Here is a 10,797-nt window from a genome sequence, read left to right as displayed (position 1 = left end):
AGCTGTTTAAACTCCAAAAGGTCTGGGAAACTTTCCTCTCGTCTATTTACATGTGGATAGCAGCCTGAGTTCTCCTGCTAAGCAAGGCCCTGCAGTGCCAGGCCCGGGCCCGCCCTGCGCAACTGCACCACCCAGGCAAACTGAGGCACGAGCGCGCTCAGGCCACTACGGCAGGGGTGGAGGGCAGACTGGGCATCTGGTCTCCCTAGCCAAGAAAGGTAGGGGATGCTAATGGTCAACGCAAACGTTTTCAGAGAGTCTCCCCAACCCCAGCCAGCGTTCCTTAAACGCAAGTGTTTAAGAGTCTCCAGGCCTCCCCATAGGTGGAGGGATGCACACTGTCCCCATCGCGGGGGCGATGGAGTGTCAGCCTCCTCAGCGCCTTCTTCCTGACAGCGCCTATTAGGTTTCAGCAAAATAGCGCCTGTCAAGCACCCAGAGCTCCGGCAGAGCCAGGCGCTCCTGCAGGACAAGCCACCAGGTCCCGACTGAACCACCCCCTAGCCTCCTCAGGCCCCTCTCGCCGCGCAGCCTGCGGCCAGAAAGACCCGGATCCGGGCCGGTCCGAGCGCCCCCTCTAGACGACGTGGGCCACCCGCCGCCACCTGCCGGCCGCGCGCTGCCCAGAGGAGCTGCCCTGCCCCCCGCGCCTCGCTCTTTCCTGGGCTCAAGTCTCTTCCGCTGGGGATGGGGCAGGGGCACCAGAAACCAGAGAAAGCAAAAACCTATAAAACTGAAAATCAATGAAACAAAAAGCTGGTTCTTTGAAAAGAGCATTCAAAATTGGCAATCCTGTACCAAGACTGGCAAAGATTAGAGAAAGAAAACAAAAATTAACATTACAAATGAAATAGAAGATAAAACCATAGCTATTGTAGACACTACAAGGATAATAAGGAAATACTACAAACAACACTGTGTGAATTCATTTGACAACTTAGATGAAATAAACCAATTCCTTGAACAATACCAGCTATCACAACTCACCCAAGATGAAGTAGATACTACAAATAGCCCTGTAACTAATGAATAAACTTAATTAATACTTTTAAAACTCTCTAAAAAGAAATCTCCAGGCCCAGATGGTTTCATGGAAAGGAATTCTAACAAACGTTTAAAGACTGGTTTTAACACCAATTTAATATATAATATTATTTAAAATCTCTTAAAAAATTCAAATACTTAGGTATAAATTAACGTAACAGGATTTGCATACTAAGATCTAAAAACACGCTGATGAAAGAAATCAAAGAAAAACTAAAGAGATACCCCCTCATTCACGGATTGTAATCTTCAACACGGTTCAACACGGGTGAAGAGTAGCGATCTCAATTCTCCCCCCAAAGATGTACAGGTTTAAGTAATTCCTATCAAAATCCTAGCAAGATATTTTTACATAGTAATAAGGTTATTCTGAAACATATATGGAAAAACAAAGAACTAGAATAGCTAAAACACCATTTGTTTGTTTTCTTTTAAATGGGAGAAATAATTCTACCTAATTTTAAAAGTTACTAAACAGCTATAGTAATGAAGACTGTATGATATTAGCAAAGAAACAGACACACAGACTGATGGACTAGAAGAAAAAAACAAAATGTAGCGCCACATAGAAAAGATTTTTGACAAAGTTAAAAAAAAAATTTATAGAGGAATTGTCTTTTCAACAAATGGTGCAGAAGGAACTGGACATCTGAAGGCATAAAAAGGAAACAAAAGAAAAAACTTTGACCTATACACTACTTGTTATACAAAAATTAACTCAAAAAAAGATTACATATTGAAATATAAAATGTAAACTATGAAACATTTAGAAGAATGCACAGGGAGACATCTTCAGAACATAAACAGGGTTTGGTAAAGAGTTCTTAAATTTGACACCAAAAGTATAATCTGTAAAGGAAAATCATGGAAAAATTGGATTTCATCAAAATTAAAACTTCGGCTATGTGAAAGACCTTAAGAGGATAAAAAGACAAGCCACAAACTGTATTAGTTCTCTATTGCATCTATAACAAATTTGGCAGCTTGAAACTTTCAACACCCATTTTTTTTTTTTTTTTTGTAGAGACAGAGTCTCACTTTATGGCCCTCGGTAGAGTGCCGTGGCCTCACACAGCTCACAGCAACCTCCAACTCCTGGGCTTAAGCGATTCTCCTGCCTCAGCCTCCCGAGCAGCTGGGACCACAGGTGCCCGCCACAATGCCCGGCCACCTTTTGGCCGCAGTTTGGCCAGGGCCGGGCCTGAACCCGCCACCCTGGGTATATGGGGCCGGCGCCCTACCGACTGAGCCACAGGCGCCGCCCACAACACCCATTTTTAATCTCACATTTCAGTGGGTCAGAAATCTGGCAGGCTCCGCTGCTGCCTCTGCATCTAATCTCCCGTGGCAGGAAGACCGTGTTCCTTTCTGGAGGCTCTGGAGATTAATCTGCTTTCAGCCTCATTCTGACTGTTGGCAGAGTTCAGTTCTGTGCAGCTATAGGACTGAGGTTCCCATTTCGTCAGGTCTGTCAGCCCAGGGTCATTCTTAGCTTCTAGACACTTCCTGCATATCTTGGCACAGGACCCTTTCCTGCATCTTGAGTCAGTAATGGTCAGAAATCACTCTGACCTCCTCTTCTGCCTCATTTCTCCTCCTTTCCTCATCTACCCCATCGCTCCAGTCCGTCCTCCCCCACCCCTATCTCTAACTCTATCTCCATCTTCTTTATCTCTTTTCCCCAGTACCCCCCCTCCTCTTCTACTTTTAAAGGCTCAAGTGATTACATTGGGCCCATTCGTACCTCAGGATAATCTTCCTATTTTAAAGTCAGCTGCTTAGTAACCTTAACTGCATCCAAAAATCTCCTCACAGCAATACCCTGTTCCCCCGAAATAAGACAGTGTCTTATTTTAAGGTGTGCTCCCAAAGATGTGCTAGGTCTTATTTTCAGGGGACGTCTTATCTTTCCTGTAAGTAGGTCTTATTTTCGGAGGATGTCTTATTTTCGGGGGAATGGGGTAGATTAGCATTTAATTGAATAACTAGGAGGCTAGAGGGGCAGGAATGTTGGGGGAGATTTTTTAAATTCTGCCTATCACGGGCTTAAAGAAATAATTTTCAAACCATATTTATGACAAGGGACTCATATCTAGAGTTCGTATATATTTTAAATTCCCAAAACTCAACAGGAAGAAAAAAAACAATTCAACTATTGTTAGAAAATGGCCAAAGAGATGAAAAGATATTCCACTGCATAGGAAATATAAGTGCCAGAAAAGCACATGAGAACACATTCCACATCATAAGTCATTAGGGAAATACAAATTAAGACCATGATGAGATAGCGCCACCCATCTATCAGAATTGCTACAATATAAATAGGAAATGCCAGTTAGGACGTAAGAAACAGGATCTCTCCCACATTGATGTTGGGAATGTAAAAAGGAATGGGTGGCACCGTGACTCAGTGAGTAGGGCTCTGGCCCCATATACTGAGCGTGGCATGTTCTAACCCAGCCCCGGCCAAAACTGCAACAAAAAATAGCTGGGTGTTGTGGCAGGAGCCTGTAGTCCCAGCTACTTGGGAGGCTGAGGCAACAGAATCACCTAAGCCCAAGAGCTAGAGGTTGCTGTGAGCTATAACGCCACGGTACTCTACCAAGGGTGACAAAGTGAGACTCTGTCTCTAAAAAAAAAGGGAAAGCCACTCTGGGGAATGGTTTGGCAGTTTCTTGAAAAAAGAAACATACCTTACCTTAAAACCCAGCAACTGCAATTCTGGTATTTATCCCAGAGAAATAAAAACGTACATCCACAAAAAAAAAAAAAAAAAAAAAAATCTAGCAATAAATGTTTATTGTTGCTTTATTTATAATAGCCAAAAACTAGAAACAACCAAAATATGATTCAATGGGTGAAGAGTTAAACAAATTGTGGTACATACATCCATTAGAGTTCTCCAGAAAAGAGAACCAAAAGTGTGTGTGTGTGTGTGTGATTTTATAAAATTGTCTCACATAATAGTGGAGGCTGGCAAGCCCAAAATCTGCAGGGGTAGGCCGGCAGACTGGAAGAGTTCGTGTTGTAGTTTGAGCCTAAAAGCAATCAACTGGCAGAATTTCCTTTTTGAAGAGGTCAATCTTTTTTCTGTTACGGCCTTCAGCTGATTGAATGAGGCCTACCCACATTTTGGAGGACAATCTGCTTTAACTCACTCTACCGATTTAAATGTTAATCTCATCTTAAAAATACCCTCATGGCTCAGTCCCTGGAGCTCAGCAGCTAGGGCACCAGCCACATACACCAGAGCTGGTGGGTTCAAATCCAGCCTGGGCCCATCAAACAACAATTACACTCAAAAAACAGCAGGTGTTGTGGCAGGAGCCTGTAGTCCCAGCTACTTGGGAGGCTGAGGCAAGAAAATCACTTAAGCCCAAGAGTTTGAGGTTGCTGTGAGCTGTGACAGCACAGCACTCTACTGAGAGAGACATAGTGAGACTCTGTCTCAAAAAAAATACCTTCACAGAAACATTCTGGGATAATGTTTGACCAAATACCTGGGTACCATGACCTAGCCAAGTTGGCCTATAAAATCAACGATCACCATGAAGTACTACTCATCAATAAAAAACGATGAACTACTAACACATGCAGCAACTGGCGTGGGCCTCAAGTGAATTCTGCTGAGCAAAAACAAACCCAGTCTCAAAATGTCGCATACTGTGTGATTCCATTTACATAACATTTTCAAAATAACAAAAGTAGAGACGTGGAAAACAGATTAGTGGTTGCTGAGGGTTAGGGTTAGTGGGGAGTGGTTGTGACTACAAAAAAGAAGCACGAGGAAGCTCTTTGTGGCCATGGACCAGTTCTGGGTCTGCATTGTGGTGGTGGTTTCAAGAATCTCCACATGTAATGAAATGTCACAAAACTATACACACACAATATCCTGATGCCAGGTTCCTGGTTTTGGTATTGTACTATAATTATGTAAGATGTAACCAATGGGGGAAATTGGGTGGAAGGTCCCCAGAACCTCTCTGTACTATCTTTGCAACATCGTGTGAATTGACAGTTGTATCAAAATAAAACAGAAGGGTTTATAGCAGCTTCGATATGCAAATTTTTAACAGTAAACATGTATACGTCCTGAAATAATAAAAGCCTTTTCTTTATTTTTCCTGTTTTCATTTTTCTGTTAACAAGAATGTCTGAAACTTAGAAGGAATTCAGACACGTACCGATTAATCCAGGGATGCCTATTAACAACTGCTGGAGGACGTGAGAAAGGGCCCCCGTGATGGAAGAGTTAGGATGCCCTCTGTCTGAACACCAAGAAGCCACTGGGGCAGCCAAAGCCCCAGACTGTCGGGCCCTGAGGAAGTTCTTCTCACTGTCCTCCTCTTTCTCTTTTTTTGGTGATCCTGCCTGGGATCTCAGAGGCAGCAGAGACGGGCAAACGGCACACGGAAAGCAGTTGCTTCAGAGCCACCAGAATTTGTCCTTTTCCATTTCCTTGCCTTCTTAAGACCAACCAGTTTTCTTCTTTGCTTGTCTATCTGAACCCACAGCTGTAAGTAAATCAACACCACTGTTTGCAAACACCACACAAATCTGTATGAATAGGTTCCATTCATCTAAAACCCATGGAGTTGAACAATCCTTCTCAAGCAATTATTTATAATTATTAGTGATAATAACTGAAAAATACATTGGCAATTTACTTTTGAAGCCATATAGATTCATTTAAACTGACCTTCTAGCTATGGGGCCAGACTCCATTCAAGTTACCTGTCAAATAGTACTCTAAAATAAAAATAAAAACCATGTAGACACAACTTTACGAGGGCCTAAAGGAACTGCCAAACACCAGAGCTCAGCACCCAGTAGCTCTTAAACAAAGGGGTAGGGCAGGGTAGACATGACTGGAGTTGGCTCATAGCAAACGGTCCACAGTGATGAATTTTGCCAGCAGCACTGCCCAGGCCTTTTCCTGGCAGCCTCAGCTCCTTGCTTGCCTGTCACCCTCCTCCTCTGCCTCTGACCCTGTCAGTCAGGCATTAACTGACCTCCAGGGACTGGGCACTTTCTGTTGGTTCTTCCTCCCCTTCTCCCCCTTCCCCGAATGAGTAAGCAGGGTTTGGTTGGCTCCACTTCCTGCCTGTGGTTATTATAGCTGACTCACCAGGCCATCCTGGGTACACAGTTTGGAGTGTTGATGCAATTCACTTCACATTAGATCATATTTCTCTCTGTCATTAAATGTTCTTGGAAAACATGATTTTTAATGGCTGCAAACATTGCCAAGACCATCTGCTTGCTTGATGCTGGTATTCGAGCTGGCAGCAGCTCTGTGTCCTCCAGTTTTCTGATCCGTCCAGTGGAGAAGGACACCCACATGTGGCCATTTGCTGGTATTCCTCATCCACTAGGTCCCCGGCAAAGCTACTGTTTAGGCATCTAAATATCAAAAGGTGGCTGGCTGGTATCATGGCGACCTAGAAACCCTGCTCCAAGACTACGAAAGTGATGACAACTCTTACGAACAAAGTATTGGATTTAACCACGTATTCAAGAAGACATCGTTGGTGGAATCAAGTGTTTGGCCATAGTTTGGGACCAATGGGAGAAAATATGCAGTAGCTACCCTGATCGTAACAGGTGGCCTGACTGACTGGTCTGCAGGATTTTTGTTCCAGAAAGTTGGAAACTTTGCAGCGACAGCCTTAGGTGGTGGCTTTCTTCTCCTTCAGTCACAGTGGCTGTGTGCAGACCCACTGGGAAAGAGCTGAAAAAGTTGTAAACAAAGCAAAAAGATTAAGAAATGAGCAAATAAAGCAGCACCTGAAATCAATGATATAACTGAAGAAGCCGCAGAAGTTGTCGAACAGAACCTGGTGGTATCCAGTGGATGTGTGGGAGGCCTTCTGCTGGGCCTTGCACCTTAAGGACATGGATGTTCCACTGTAGAGGACTCAATAATGAAAAGAGAAGCTGTGGCAACAAGGTGGTCTGCCAGCGGTATGTGCTGCCAGAGTCTGCAGGGCAAGGAGAAATCAACTAACTGGAAACAGTACACTTACAACTTAGCATTTTGCCATCTGAAGCTTGGCAAACTTGTGCTGGCTGTTAAACAACCTATATGCTATGTGAAAATAGTATTCCAGAGCAAAAGATGGCTTCCATCTGTTTTTAAAATTTTATATCTGTTCAGGCTATAAAACACCACCACAGAGTGTAGATATGAAGAGAAAAAAAATCTGTTGGATTGAAAAATGATTGTCTTTTTATTTAAATAAGATGTCCTTCATTGTGTTTTATGGTATAGTGCTGCCTTTTTTTTTTAAAGATATGTTTGCAATACATTGAAGAACTATAATGCTATATATATATTTTTTTTTTAAAAGGTTGAGTTTGTTTCTATTTTTAGTAGAGATGGGGTCTCACTTTTGTTCAGTCTGGTCTCGAACCCCTGAACTCAAGCAGTCCACCTGCCTTGGCCTCCCAGAGTGCTAGGATTACAGGCATGAGCCACTGCACCCAGCTTGTAATACCCTTTTGTGGTAAGCTTTAGAAATATTATAATTATTAAAAATAGTAAACAGAGCAATAAATTAATATCAAAACACAACAGACACACACACACACAAAAAAGGCCTACAACAAAAATTATTGTGCCACTGAGCCACCTGGCCAAAAAAAGACAAATTAACTTTCTTTTTCTCTTTTTTTAAAAAAAATTTTGGGGGGATTCACTCTGTCACCCAGGCTGGAGTACAGTGGAGTAATCACAGCTTACTATAACCTCAAATTCCTGGGCTCCTGTTGCTTCAGCCTCTGTAGCAGCCAGGACTACATGTCCGCACCACCACATCCAGCCAATTTTTGAATTTTTTGTAAAGATATGCTCTTACTATGTTGCCACGGTTGGTCTCAAACTCATGGCTTCAAGTAATCCTCCCACCTTGACCTCCCAAAGTGCCTGAATTATAGATGTGAGCTACTGCTTTCAGCTCAAATTAACTTTCTTTCCTACTTTTTTTTTTTTGAGACAGTCTCATTTTGTCAACCACCGTAGAATACTATGGCATCATAGCTCACAGCAACCTCAAACTCTTGAGCTCAAGTGATTCTCTTGCCTCAGCATCCCGAGTAGCTGGGACTATAGGCACCTGCCACAACACCCGGCTATTTTTAGAGATGAGGTCTCCCTCTGGCTCAGGCTGGTCTTGAACCTGTGAGCTCAGATAATCCACCCGCTTCAGCGTCCCAAGTGCTAGGATTACAGGCATGAGCCACCTCGCCCGGCCTTTCTTTTCTACGTGAACATCAGTAGACATCCAGCATGCAGGCCCAAGAACACAATATTAAAAACCCTCAAGTCATACATATTTTGAAATAATTGTGTTTACCACATATATGATTCATTTAACAAGTAACTAGCACACAAAACACATAATTAAAAAGTACTAGAAATCTAAAGTATTTAAAATAAGGCTGTTTTCTATCCATTTGAATGACACGGAAACGTTAAATTATTATCACAAAGTTCCTCACCTCTTAAGAGCTTGAGCTGGTAAGGGTGAGGGGGACTTTTATAAGTCCTCAGGACAGTGGTCAGGTGGAGAGCTACCTTACACATTCCACCTTCAGAACTAAAAAAGAAAAAGGACACACCATTCCTGCCAGGTAGAGAGCACACGGTAAAGATTATGAGAAAGTCAGACAATAATAACAGCTTCATTTACTGAGCATGTGGAGGGTCGCAGGCACTGCGCAAAGCACTTTCATGGCAAACATCACCACCCCACTGCGGTAGTATCTGGGGCCCAACATGGTAAGGGAAAGCCCACTCCACTGCCCAGATTCAGGAGTCCAGAGCACCACGTGTAGCCAGCAAACCATGTTCCAAAGCCAAGGTCCCTGAGCCTCTGCCCTCCAGGTGGGTGATTCCAGGTGAAATGGATGGGAAATCAACAAACCTTTCCATTACTGGCTGTTCTTGGAGGCTTTTGCTCCCATCAACAGGGTGCTCACCTATAATAAAACTGGACAGATGAAATAGGAAGCATCACAATTTCCTTCTCCCTGATTGTTCTATGGCAAATTGTGCTTCCATAGGTGACAACGGAACTCCTCCCACCCCAGAGGCTCTTTAAGCGCCCTGTAATCCTACACCAAGAGCTCCAATCTAATTCCCTGCTTCTCGAATCTGGCTTGGAATTTGCTTGGAACGGAAAGAATGTAGCAAATATCCCGGTGACGTCCAAGGCTGGGTCATAAAAGGAGATGCAGTTTGCATTTCTGTAGTTGGAATCTTGATCCCCAAGTAAGAAATCTGACCCTAACCCTAACCCTCACCCTGAGGCCGCTATGCTGAGAGAAATCCCAGGCCACAGGTAGGCATTCTAGCCAGCAGCCCAAAGTGACAGCCACCATCAAGTGTCTTGAGCACAGCGAGCCTTCAGAGGATCCCAGGTTCAGCCTTTGCACCTCACCAGCAAAGTCCTGGACAATGCAGAGCAGAGACTGGCTGATGAGGACAACTCAGCTCTTAAGATGTTACAACAATGACAAGGATGACAAACTCATTAATGAGCCTTGTCATTTCCAAGAATATTAGTGATTAATCGGTGTTCAATAAAACCTGTATTTCCCTGAAATCTTACAGCTCATACATGAGAGACCCTTGATAAAAATAAGACTAAATGACCCAAAACTTGCAAAGTTCAGAGCTTCATGAAGTCTATGGTCCAGCAGATAGTAGGCAAGAAATGGTATGTTAAAGAGATTAATCCTAGGCCAGGCATGGTGGCTCATGCCTATAATCCTGACCTGAGGCAGGCGGACTACTTGAGCTCAGGAATTCGAGACCAGCCTGAACAAGGGTAAGATGCCGTCTTTACTAAAAATAGAAAAACTATCTGGACATTGTGGAAAGTGCCTGTAGCCCCAGATATTTGGGAGGCTGAGGCAAGAGGATCGCCCGAGCCCAAATGTTGGAGGTTGCTGTGAGCTGTGATTCTGTGGGACTCCACCCACAGCAAGAGAGTGAGATTCTGTCTCAAAATATATGTATATATATATATGCTCCAGAAAAACAAAAAAAAAAAAGGAATTATACTGTAAAATAAAAAGAATAAAATAAAGAGACTGATTCAACCTTAGATGTGCTTCCCCATGAAAGGAAATTGAGAAAAGAGCCCTGGGTCTTCTTTTCAGTGGTGAGACTCATGGTGGTGTGCACATGGGCAGGAATCAGAAACAGAGTGGTTGACAATAACATGGTGGCCACAGTTCATTCTAAATGTGCCCATGAGCCTCACCACTCTTCCTGATCAGACAAGACTCAACTCCTGCTCCCAGGAGCAGGTCAGCATGTTGGGTAGAGAAATACAGTCTTGACCCTAACACTGCTCCTCCAGGAGAGGGGAATGGAAGAGGGGAGGGCTTGAGAACAGAGGAAGAAAATCCCACTCACTCTGTACAAAGGGCTGTAGGGGCCATTGGTCCACGCTTCTCTGCCAGGTACTTGAGTTTTCCTGGGCCTCCCTCTTCCCACAGTGAGCTCACCAGTTCTCTAGAAGGGAAGCCCCAAATAATGAAGACTCTCCATGTGTCTGACAACTCCTGGCTGCTCAGAGAAGGCAGCTCTGGGCTTGAGCCCAGTGGGCTCCTTGCTCTCTCCTGAAGGCAGACAGAGGACAGGCAGGGCTTGCCCACCTCTCCCTGGGCACATGCTGCTGGGCACGACGTGAGAACTTATTCTACTGACATGCTGACTATGAGGGAAGGAAAGGTCAGGGTCAT

The 10,797-nt window shown here is 43.9% G+C and overlaps 1 pseudogene; it reads left to right on the top strand.

Moving 5' to 3' along the window:
• The first annotated feature begins 6,274 nt into the window (after positions 1-6,274).
• LOC128584356 (FUN14 domain-containing protein 1-like) lies at positions 6,275-6,935 on the top strand (annotated as a pseudogene).
• The last annotated feature ends 3,862 nt before the right edge of the window (positions 6,936-10,797 follow it).

The sequence above is a fragment of the Nycticebus coucang genome, chromosome 4 (genome assembly GCF_027406575.1).
Source record: "Nycticebus coucang isolate mNycCou1 chromosome 4, mNycCou1.pri, whole genome shotgun sequence".
NCBI classification, from domain to species: Eukaryota; Metazoa; Chordata; class Mammalia; order Primates; family Lorisidae; genus Nycticebus; species Nycticebus coucang.
This window is presented reverse-complemented; position numbering and strand designations above follow the sequence as displayed.